The 10,089-nt window shown below is 44.4% G+C and overlaps 1 pseudogene; it reads right to left on the reverse strand.

The window, feature by feature from the left end:
- Window positions 1–6,626: 6,626 nt before the first annotated feature.
- Window positions 6,627–6,745, reverse strand: LOC134967137 (5S ribosomal RNA; annotated as a pseudogene).
- Between the last annotated feature and the right edge of the window lie 3,344 nt (window positions 6,746–10,089).

Consider the following 10,089-nt stretch of genomic DNA (forward strand, 5'->3'; position numbering starts at 1 on the left):
CCACCTCGTGCTGAAGCTGCTGCCACTAGTCATGGCCGAGACGATGAAATGCCAGCAACGTCGTCTGCCAAGGCCGATGCCCAATGTCATAGTACAGAGCATGTCAAATCCAAAACACCAAATATCAGAAAAAAAAGGACTCCAAAACCTAAAATAAAATTGTCGGAGGAGAAGCGTAAACTTGCCAATATGCCATTTACCACACGGAGTGGCAAGGAACGGCTGAGGCCCTGGCCTATGTTCATGGCTAGTGGTTCAGCTTCACATGAGAATGGAAGCACTCAGCCTCTCGCTAGAAAACTGAAAAGACTCAAGCTGGCAAAAGCACCGCAAAGAACTGTGCGTTCTTTGAAATCCCAAATCCACAAGGAGAGTCCAATTGTGTCGTTTGCGATGCCTGACCTTCCCAACACTGGACGTGAAGAGCATGCGCCTTCCACTATTTGCATGCCCCCTGCAAGTGCTGGAAGGAGCACCCGCAGTCCAGTTCCTGATAGTCAGATTGAAGATGTCAGTGTTGAAGTACACCAGGATGAGGAGGATATGGGTGTTGCTGGCGCTGGGGAGGAAATTGACCAGAAGGATTCTGATGGTGAGGTGGTTTGTTTAAGTCAGGCACCCGGGGAGACACCTGTTGTCCGTGGGAGGAATATGGCCGTTGACATGCCAGGTGAAAATACCAAAAAAATCAGCTCTTCGGTGTGGAGGTATTTCACCAGAAATGCGGACAACAGGTGTCAAGCCGTGTGTTCCCTTTGTCAAGCTGTAATAAGTAGGGGTAAGGACGTTAACCACCTCGGAACATCCTCCCTTATACGTCACCTGCAGCGCATTCATAATAAGTCAGTGACAAGTTCAAAAACTTTGGGTGACAGCGGAAGCAGTCCACTGACCAGTAAATCCCTTCCTCTTGTAACCAAGCTCACGCAAACCACCCCACCAACTCCCTCAGTGTCAATTTCCTCCTTCCCCAGGAATGCCAATAGTCCTGCAGGCCATGTCACTGGCAAGTCTGACGAGTCCTCTCCTGCCTGGGATTCCTCCGATGCATCCTTGCGTGTAACGCCTACTGCTGCTGGCGCTGCTGTTGTTGCCGCTGGGAGTCGATGGTCATCCCAGAGGGGAAGTCGTAAGCCCACTTGTACTACTTCCAGTAAGCAATTGACTGTTCAACAGTCCTTTGCGAGGAAGATGAAATATCACAGCAGTCATCCTACTGCAAAGCGGATAACTGAGTCCTTGACAACTATGTTGGTGTTAGACGTGCGTCCGGTATCCGCCGTTAGTTCACAGGGAACTAGACAATTTATTGAGGCAGTGTGCCCCCGTTACCAAATACCATCTAGGTTCCACTTCTCTAGGCAGGCGATACCGAGAATGTACACGGACGTCAGAAAAAGACTCACCAGTGTCATAAAAAATGCAGTTGTACCCAATGTCCACTTAACCACGGACATGTGGACAAGTGGAGCAGGGCAGGGTCAGGACTATATGACTGTGACAGCCCACTGGGTAGATGTATGGACTCCCGCCGCAAAAACAGCAGCGGCGGCACCAGTAGCAGCATCTCGCAAACGCCAACTCTTTCCTAGGCAGGCTACGTTTTGTATCACCGCTTTCCAGAATACGCACACAGCTGAAAACCTCTTACGGCAACTGAGGAAGATCATCGCGGAATGGCTTACCCCAATTGGACTCTCCTGTGGATTTGTGGCATCGGACAACGCCAGCAATATTGTGTGTGCATTAAATATGGGCAAATTCCAGCACGTCCCATGTTTTGCACATACCTTGAATTTGGTGGTGCAGAATTTTTTAAAAAACGACAGGGGCGTGCAAGAGATGCTGTCGGTGGCCAGAAAAATTGCGGGACACTTTCGGCGTACAGGCACCACGTACAGAAGACTGGAGCACCACCAAAAACTACTGAACCTGCCCTGCCATCATCTGAAGCAAGAAGTGGTAACGAGGTGGAATTCAACCCTCTATATGCTTCAGAGGTTGGAGGAGCAGCAAAAGGCCATTCAAGCCTATACAATTGAGCACGATATAGGAGATGGAATGCACCTGTCTCAAGTGCAGTGGAGAATGATTTCAACGTTGTGCAAGGTTCTGATGCCCTTTGAACTTGCCACACGTGAAGTCAGTTCAGACACTGCCAGCCTGAGTCAGGTCATTCCCCTCATCAGGCTTTTGCAGAAGAAGCTGGAGGCATTGAAGAAGGAGCTAACACGGAGCGATTCCGCTAGGCATGTGGGACTTGTGGATGCAGCCCTTAATTCGCTTAACAAGGATTCACGGGTGGTCAATCTGTTGAAATCAGAGCACTACATTTTGGCCACCGTGCTCGATCCTAGATTTAAAGCATACCTTGGATCTCTCTTTCCGGCAGACACAGGTCTGCTGGGGTTGAAAGACCTGCTGGTGACAAAATTGTCAAGTCAAGCGGAACGCGACCTGTCAACATCTCCTCCTTCACATTCTCCCGCAACTGGGGGTGCGAGGAAAAGGCTCAGAATTCCGAGCCCACCCGCTGGCGGTGATGCAGGGCAGTCTGGAGCGACTGCTGATGCTGACATCTGGTCCGGACTGAAGGACCTGACAACGATTACGGACATGTCGTCTACTGTCACTGCATATGATTCTCTCAACATTGATAGAATGGTGGAGGATTATATGAGTGACCGCATCCAAGTAGGCACGTCACACAGTCCGTACTTATACTGGCAGGAAAAAGAGGCAATTTGGAGGCCCTTGCACAAACTGGCTTTATTCTACCTAAGTTGCCCTCCCACAAGTGTGTACTCCGAAAGAGTGTTTAGTGCCGCCGCTCACCTTGTCAGCAATCGGCGTACGAGGTTACATCCAGAAAATGTGGAGAAGATGATGTTCATTAAAATGAATTATAATCAATTCCTCCGCGGAGACATTGACCAGCAGCAATTGCCTCCACAAAGTACACAGGGAGCTGAGATGGTGGATTCCAGTGGGGACGAATTGATAATCTGTGAGGAGGGGGATGTACACGGTGATATATCGGAGGGTGAAGATGAGGTGGACATCTTGCCTCTGTAGAGCCAGTTTGTGCAAGGAGAGATTAATTGCTTCTTTTTTGGGGGGGGTCCAAACCAACCCGTCATATCAGTCACAGTCGTGTGGCAGACCCTGTCACTGAAATGATGGGTTGGTTAAAGTGTGCATGTCCTGTTTTGTTTATACAACATAAGGGTGGGTGGGAGGGCCCAAGGATAATTCCATCTTGCACCTCTTTTTTCTTTTCTTTTTCTTTGCATCATGTGCTGATTGGGGAGGGTTTTTTGGAAGGGACATCCTGCGTGACACTGCAGTGCCACTCCTAGATGGGCCCGGTGTTTGTGTCGGCCACTAGGGTCGCTAATCTTACTCACACAGCTACCTCATTGCGCCTCTTTTTTTCTTTGCGTCATGTGCTGTTTGGGGAGGGTTTTTTGGAAGGGACATCCTGCGTGACACTGCAGTGCCACTCCTAGATGTGCCCGGTGTTTGTGTCGGCCACTAGGGTCGCTAATCTTACTCACACAGTCAGCTACCTCATTGCGCCTCTTTTTTTCTTTGCGTCATGTGCTGTTTGGGGAGGGTTTTTTGGAAGGGCCATCCTGCGTGACACTGCAGTGCCACTCCTAGATGGGCCCGGTGTTTGTGTCGGCCACTAGGGTCGCTAATCTTACTCACACAGCTACCTCATTGCACCTCTTTTTTTCTTTGCGTCATGTGCTGTTTGGGGAGGGTTTTTTGGAAGGGACATCCTGCGTGACACTGCAGTGCCACTCCTAGATGGGCCCGGTGTTTGTGTCGGCCACTAGGGTCGCTTATCTTACTCACACAGCGACCTCGGTGCAAATTTTAGGACTAAAAATAATATTGTGAGGTGTGAGGTATTCAGAATAGACTGAAAATGAGTGTAAATTATGGTTTTTGAGGTTAATAATACTTTGGGATCAAAATGACCCCCAAATTCTATGATTTAAGCTGTTTTTTAGTGTTTTTGGAAAAAAACACCCGAATCCAAAACACACCCGAATCCGACAAAAATAATTCGGTGAGGTTTTGCCAAAACGCGTTCGAACCCAAAACACGGCCGCGGAACCGAACCCAAAACCAAAACACAAAACCCGAAAAATTTCAGGCGCTCATCTCTAGTTTTGTGTACATGTCATGAAATGTTCATTAGTATTTGCTATTCATTGCCTGTGATCTATGTATGGTCTTTTAAGCTAAAAGTTGCTGCTATTAGGCTAAAAAGTGTTAAAAATGTTAAAAATGTTCTGTTATGTTTTTAGAAAAAAAGTGCTTTATTGGCATGTCTTAAACACTTTTACCTGGAGCAATAATAGTGCTCAGCTGTGCTTGCCACTAATTGAGCAGTGTGGGCTGATGCGCACACACAGCCCAGGGACATAAAACATGAGCTCAGCGTCAGACAGGCCAGCCTCCTGATGAAGTGTGATAACAAACGCGTTGGATCGTGGCCTGTCTGACACACTGTGTCCACCTGTGCAGCTGCTCCCACTGTCTGATCCAGAGAGGTTTCCCGACGAGTCACGGCTATACCATAGCCGGCGGCGCGGTGTGTGGTCCCGGGTGGCGGCCAGCGGGTATGCAGTTTGTGCCAGTGGATTTTCTTTGAACCGTGTGGTAACCAGCCCACAGCATGTGCTATATGGTACGAGTCCTATACAATTTGTCCGTGGACCTGTTACTGTTTTTAAATTGAATAAACAGTCTGCACTATGAGCGCCTTTTCCATTATGTTTTATTCCTATATAAATATATATATATATATATATATATATACACACACACACACACACACACACACACACACACAAACACATACATATACACATATACATAGCATATTAAACATGCATACACATATATATATATATATATACATACATACAGTACACGTATATATACACACATGTATATATATCATATATGTGTGTGTTTATATGTATGTATGTATATATCTGTGTATATATGTGTGCACATGGATATATATGTACTATAATTAAAATAATAATGCGAAGGATGATACAGCGCCACTTGTGGATTAAAATCTCAGTGATGAAAATCGTATGCTAAAAAATTAATTAAAAACACAACCACCTTGTTAAAGGTGTCTGCCACCCCTTAAGGTTGCAACACTAGTACAATGCTGCCTAAAGGATATATAGTAGGGGGATAAGGGTACCGGCGACTATTGTTGTGTGAGTACGCAAAAGGTTACTGTTAAAAGGTATGATTCATGAGCCAAAAAATATAAAATTTGAACAAACAGTTTTAATAGCACATATAGATAAGATGTTTAAAAAGGTCATAAAACATCCAAAGACAAGTAAAAAAGGTAAAAAGGTAAGGACTTAGCTTTTTAAAATAGGCAAGGGGGTCACTGCAGGGAATCCAACGCGTTTCGTCACATCAGACTTCTTCAAAGGGTAGGGACAGAGTGAAATGGCATGCCTATTTATAGCCCCAGTGGTAACTGATATGGGTGTGTGATGACATCATCGGTCATGTGGTCAGAAAAAAGCAATCAAGGATATTTAACATAAGTATAATCAGGACATTATATCAGAACATGGCCCCAGATAGTGTGGGTCACAGTAGCCAAGTTTATGTGGAAAACGAGTGTTCAAAGTTGTTCAAAACGTTTCAGAAAGACTTTAAAACAGTAAATTGTGGCACTTCCGCCACACTTCCGGTGACGGAGGTAGCGCGTCACGTGACCGCCGATACTTCCGCCCCACTTCCGGTTCGCTAGTGCGCATGCGTCGGCAGCGATTCGTGTACACCGCGCATGTGCCTGTTGTCTTGTTTAGGATGGCAGCAGACGATCTTCTTGAGCTCAGGGAAAAACTGTATGTCCATCAACCGGCGCATCATAGCGGCCATTTTGCAGGGGATATGTTCCATAGAATATACATGTATTACGGCGGCCATCTTTCCGGAGTTTGAGGAGGCTCAATACTTGTAATTTTGCGGTATCCATGGCAATAGTCATATGTAAATAGAACGAGAGAACACGGTGAAATCTATGTAGTGGTCTTTTCTCATTGATATACAACTTATTAGTTTGAATAGTTTAGATAGCCACACATATAATCGTGCAAGATCTGGATCATAATTTGATAACAATTAGTGAGGAGATGAGGAATGCAGGATATAGTATGGGAAGTGCAAAAAGTGAACCATGTGCAAAGTGAGACTTCATACTGTGTGAATACATACTTATTTGGTCCGGTATCTAAATAATAATAAAAATAATAAAAATAAAAATAAAAATAAAAATAGTAATAAAATTAAAAATAAAAATAAATATAAATAAAAATAATAAAAATAAATAAAAATAATAATAATAAAAATAAAAATAAAAATAATAAAAATAAAAATAAATAAAAATGATAAAAATAATTATGAAACTATATAACCTAATATGGTGATTATTTTTCGGAATAACTATTAACTAAGGGAAGAGTGTGTCCTCCTTAGTTAAGGTGGTAAAGTGACATGTGCAATATGAGACATTATATGTGTCAGGTGATGATAGACCGGTTACTGGTTGGCTTGACGTCATTTGTCAGTCCTTACAGTACCCGATCTTCCCGGATGGTCACCCTCTCTGGTACTGATCGGGCCCAGACACTGCTTAGCTTCCAAGGTCGGACGAGATTGGGCGTGCCAGTGTGGTTTGACTGTACACACCGGTAGACGTCGTAACACCAGCACAAGATCGCATAACACCTGAAGCATATCTTTATTCGTGATTATGGATGCAGGCAACACAAACACAAGGGGGGGGGGGGTTTAAAAAGAAGATACGGCACCTCATAAGAAGGGTGCAATCTCATATCCCTCGTTCAGACCCCTTGGTTGCAGGGTCTGTAGCTGGAATATCCAATACATCTCCCTCCTTGAAAGTTTATTCGCAAGGTCACCTCCTCTTTTTCCCAGGCAGACATGCTCGATGGCCTTGAATGTGAGATCTTCAGGATTGGAGTTGTGCCGTGCCGTAAAATGTCTTGAAACAGTGTGGCTCTCCACCTTGTTCTTGATGTTTCGTATGTGTTCCTGGATCCTTGTTTTTAGTGATCTTTTCGTCTTTCCCACATATCTCTTTTTGCAGGGGCATTCAAGTAAGTAGATCACTGACGTACTATTGCAATTCATGAAGTCTTTTATGGTGTATTGTTTCTTGTCATCTATGTCGCTGAATGTTTTCCGGTTAGGATGCAGGTATTTACAGATGTTACATTTCCCACATTTAAAGGACCCCACACATTTGGGCATCATGTTGTTCCTGGTCTGGTTCTCCTTCAAAAGACTTGGAGCAAGGTGGTCTTTAAGGTTTCTGGATTTCTTAAAAATAAGAACAGGTTCGGGCGGTAGGATGTCCTTGAGTACCGGGTCCATGAGGAGGATATTCCAGTGGTTCCTAAGCGAGTTCCTGATGGTCTTCTCATGTTGGCTATAGGTGGTAATGAAGGCAACGGAATTCATGTTGGTATCCCTTTGTTTATATTTCAGGAGGTCCTTTCTGTCCACTCTCCTTGTCTTTGCTAGGGCTTCCTCTATAATGGGTCCCGGATACTCCTTGTCCTTGAACCTTTTGCTATAGATCTCCAATTGGTCCTCACAATCCTTGGGATTCGTGCAATTCCTTTTCACCCTTGAAAATTGTGATGCTGGTATGTTATCCTTCCACTTCCGGAGGTGGTTGCTCTGGTAATGCAAATAGCTGTTCATATCCACCTCTTTGATAAAGTTCTTAGTGGTGATCCTTCCATCTTCACCGGTAAGAATCAGGTCCAGGTATTCAACAGATTTAACATCATGTTTTGAGGTGAAAGTTAAGTTGAGGTCATTGCTTCCCATAGTGTTTAAAAACTCATTAAAAGATTCTGCAGAGCCGTTCCAAATAATTAAAATGTCATCGATATAGCGTTTATATAATATCACATTCTTAAAAGCACTGGAGTTATAGACGTGTGTCTCTTCCCAACGTCCCATAAATAAATTAGCAAAGCTCGGGGCAAAAATAGTCCCCATAGCTGTGCCACAGCGTTGTAGGTAAAACTGGTTAAGAAACTTAAAATAATTGCGGCTGAGGATAAAAAGCATAAGATCACAAATAAAATCTCGGTGGATGGCGGTCAAATCTGGGTCATCGTCCAAGTATTCCCTGCATGCAGCTATGCCCTTAGAGTGTTCGATGCAGGTATATAAAGATTGGACATCCACAGTCGCCCACAGGTATGTGTCCTTCCATTCTACCGTACTGAGTGTGTTAAGTATCGATGTCGTGTCCTTAAGATATGATGACAACGCTGTTACATGTTTCTTCAAAAAAATATCCACATATTCCGATAGATTGGAGGTCAGAGAACCTATGCCTGCCACTATCGGTCTCCCCGGCGGGTTCGTCATGGATTTATGGACCTTCGGTAAGAAGTAAAAAATGGGGGTAATGGGATTGGATTGTAAGAGATACTGGTATTCCTCCTTAGTTATCACATTATTACGAAGGCCATGCAAGAGTTTGGTCCTCAACTCTTCCACGAATGGTTCCTTCGGGTCGCCCTGTAGTGGCATGTATGAGTTAGTATCTCCCAGCAGTCTTAATGCCTCCTTGGTATAGAGGTCATGGTCCATGATAACCAATCCCCCCCCTTTGTCAGCCGGTTTTATGACTATGTTGTTATTTTTCTGCAGTTTTTTCAGTGCTTCGCATTCACGGTTCCCCAAGTTCTTTCCTTCAGCCGGTTTCTGTTCAGTTTCACACAGGTCCTTCTTCACCATGTCGTAAAAAATACTGACATTCGTTCCCTTGGATTCTAAGGGATAGTATTTTGATATTGGTTTCAGGCCTGACTTGGAACGTTCCTCATAGTTGCTAATGATGGCGTCTTCTTTGCGCAGGAAGTGTCTCTTTAGTGTAAGTTTTCTCACAAACTTGTTAAGGTCAATGAAAGTCTCGAATTTATTCAAACCGCTCGTGGGTGCGAAAGACAAACCTCTGCTGAGTAATGTTAGCTCTGGGTCTGTTAGAACGTGTTTAGACAAGTTGAATATACCTTTATCCCTTGGTCCGGCTATTGCAGGTTTCTTCTTTTCTGGTCTCTTCCTCCTACCGCCCCGTTTTCCTCTTCCTCTGTTAGTCTTCTTTTCATAGGTGAAGCCTGTCTGCTGTCTTCCCTCACTGCGTTTCTTATCATGTCTTTGGCTCTTGCGCCCGTCCTTACTGATAAAAAATGTGAAAGGACTCGAACACTACATTTCAGTCAACCGAGTACCCAGGGGCTTAAGATTACTCAAACAACCCACGTCAGGTACGATGGACACAGCCTTCATAGAAGAATGGGACTCCATCCTACACAGGTGTTCAATAGACCTCATGAAACTTCTCATCCGCAAAAAGAAGGCTGTTCTGGCGGAATTAGAGGTTGAAATAAAGGCAAAAGAATCTGAGTTGGTCGAGTTCAAGGATAAAGAGGATTACATCATTAATGAAAAGGTACTTAATAAGAAATTAGAGCATATAGAAGGGGATGTCATCAAAGGGAAAGAAAAGAAGTTTCTTCGGGACAAAAACGACTACATTCAAGGACATATGAAAAATTGGAGCAGATTCAAGGCTCCAGGCCATCCACCTAATGGAACAGTGAAATATCAATGGAAAATGATACCGAACAAAGGGAAGAGACCCAGGATCAATAGTGAGGACTCCCCGTCCAATCCACATGTGAGAACTACGAACAGATTCTCAACTTTACAAAGAAGAGACTCCACGGGGGACCAGGATTTTTTATCAGTAAGGACGGGCGCAAGAGCCAAAGACATGATAAGAAACGCAGTGAGGGAAGACAGCAGACAGGCTTCACCTATGAAAAGAAGACTAACAGAGGAAGAGGAAAACGGGGCGGTAGGAGGAAGAGACCAGAAAAGAAGAAACCTGCAATAGCCGGACCAAGGGATAAAGGTATATTCAACTTGTCTAAACACGTTCTAACAGACCCAGAGCTAACATTACTCAGCAGAGGTTTGTCT

This window comes from Pseudophryne corroboree, chromosome 10 (genome assembly GCF_028390025.1).
Source record: "Pseudophryne corroboree isolate aPseCor3 chromosome 10, aPseCor3.hap2, whole genome shotgun sequence".
Classification (NCBI taxonomy): Eukaryota; Metazoa; Chordata; class Amphibia; order Anura; family Myobatrachidae; genus Pseudophryne; species Pseudophryne corroboree.